This window comes from Apium graveolens, chromosome 8 (assembly GCF_009905375.1).
Source record: "Apium graveolens cultivar Ventura chromosome 8, ASM990537v1, whole genome shotgun sequence".
NCBI classification, from domain to species: Eukaryota; Viridiplantae; Streptophyta; class Magnoliopsida; order Apiales; family Apiaceae; genus Apium; species Apium graveolens.
Window position 1 is genome coordinate 111,673,041 of NC_133654.1, and position 2,718 is coordinate 111,675,758.

The window sequence follows — 2,718 nt, forward strand, 5'->3', positions numbered from 1 at the left end:
CTCCTTGGAAGGACCGATACTAAGTCTGTCTCGACGTCAATTAAGGCCTCAACTGAACAACAAGTGCAAGAGTTAACTGAAAAGGTAAGCGTCCTTGAGAGCGAATTGGAGGCCAAGTTCAACAGGAAATTGTAGGAGAACATGGCTTGGATGGTGAAAAATTTGGGAGAAGCAAATCCTGGTATGACATTCAATCTCGAAGACGTATGTGCCACGGTTTTCAGTGATCAAAAGAAAAATGGTACTCTAGTCACTCAAGGTACTCAAGGCGCAACTTCTTAGTGACTTTGTTCTTTGGTATTTCTGTTCGTTTGAAGAAATATTTGATGTACTTTTGGTTTTTTAAATTTATAATTGGGTGTATGTAGTTTGGTACTTTCGTATATTTAGAACTTGTTGGATGCGGGCTGTTTATGTTGGATGAACGATAGGGCTGTTTTTGTTGGATGCCTGATAAGGCTATATTGTTAGATGCCACTTATGGCATGTATTATCTAAAAACAAACTAGTTATGTCCAAATTTTATGTTTGCAAGTGTTGCATTTTCCAGAATATGATGTTGCATATTGCATTATATTGTGTTGCACTTGATTATAATACTGTTGCAATTTTAAAAATGGTGTTTCACAAAGTTGTATATATTGTTGCAATTGAAGAAATTGATATTGCATATGCACTAACATGGTGTTGCATAAACAAAGTGGGCCCCATAGATGATGTGGCAATATGGGTCACATTGCTGACGTGGTAAAGTGGGACCCACAGCTAACGTGGCAGGTGGACCCATGCTTACTTGGAATGCTGACGTGGCATGCTGATGTGGTTATTGGGACCCCCTACTGCTGACCTGGCATCTGATGTGTCACTTGCCACATAGGATCTGGTTTAGTGTCATGTCATGCCTTATGCAACACTAAGTGTTGGTGCCAATATTTGCCTCTACTGTTGCAAAATCAGCATAATGCAATACTTAGAGGTGTTGCACAAAGTGTTGCATTAGGTGTCTACGGCCACTACCACGTTGGCAACCCCTCCTTGGTGTTGCCTACTACCTTCTGCAACACCATTTAGACCTTATGCAACTGTATAGTAGGGGTTGCCTATGTGCACTTATGGCGTAGTGTTTGGGTAAATTATTTAATTATTTATTTATTTTCTCAGAAAGAGAGAACGGTATTGTTATTCTATATTTACAACCGAGTGTATTGTAGATTTTGAAAATTTCTTATAATTTACTTAACTGCTCTATAATGATTTCTTATTTCTCTCAAAAAGGAATAATAATTGTAAGTGTAATTGTCAAATAAGTTTTAGTTTCGGGAAATCCTAATATTGCCATTAACAAATTTTGAGAAATTATTTGAATTTCCTTTGATATGCGCTTTAGTAATTATTCTTTAAATATTTATATTTAAATATTTTGATAAGAAAAAAATTTGAATTATTATTATTATTATTATTATTTCAAGTATAATGATAGGTCACACAACACTGTAGAAGGGGGTTGAATACAGTGTAGAATACAATCAAATCGATTTAAAGCACAAGTAACAGAAAACAGATGTATTCGATATAATAAACTTTGTTACAATGGAACTGTCCTCTCTCAGTGCTGAACAAATATCACGAGAGCTGCTAGGTTACAATATATGATCTTCTCGATGATCGTAACTCTTATAGAGTAAACCTATGTTTGTGTTTATATAGCACACAGTTACAAGATAACTTCTAGTTTATATGAAATATAATTCTGTCTCATAAAATATATCAACCAGATATCTTATATAATTCTTCTAGTCCCCAAACTCTTTCCATGCATATCTTATTCCTTATTAGTTTCGATCTTCTTTCTTGTAAATCGGCTTCATTCCTTAACTGTTAGTCCTCCAGTACTTAAGTTCTAATATCCATCTTCTGATATTATCTTCTGATAATCTAAGTCCTGATATCCTTAAGTCCTGACTTCCAGTAAGTCCTGATTTCAGTAAGTACTGATATTTCCTGTTAGTTAAGATCTAAAAACTAAACATGAAACATATTAGACATGACATCTCAAATATATCCAACAATCTCCCCCAACTTGTAAATTATGCAATAATATACAAGTTAATAGATTTGATGATGTCAAAAACATTTAAGTTCAAATGCAATAAGAGTTTAATAAGACTATAAATTACAACTTACAAAACATCCAGCTTTACCAACATCACTGAATCAATCTGAATCCATAATGATTCTTAACAAAATCATTTATCAGATTATCTTCAGCTTTCTTCAGAACTTCAGCTAACTGTGCTTTGACCTGCATCAGTTCTTCTTCTTTACTGTCACCAATTTGATAAATGGTTGTTCTGAGAGCTTGAATGGATGTTCTTTCAAGTCCATCATCAAGTCTGATAACCTTAGGATGTGAAGAGTTTTCATTATAACATAAGCATCTTCCTTTCAGAATATCATCCACCTTAGCAGAATTCTTCATCATAGGAATTTCTCTTCCATCACCTTCAGTAATCATTGGACTATAATGTGAAGTCTTTGTACCAGAGATTCTGAATAGATCTCTTATAGCCTTCAAAATATATTCTAACCATCTTCTTGTAACATCAGATTTTACTTCCAGAAGATAATGAATATATTGAAGTTCTATGATAGACTTCTTTAATATATCAGAATCAGTTAATCTATAAGACCTTCCATCATTGAGAAATAAGATTAATT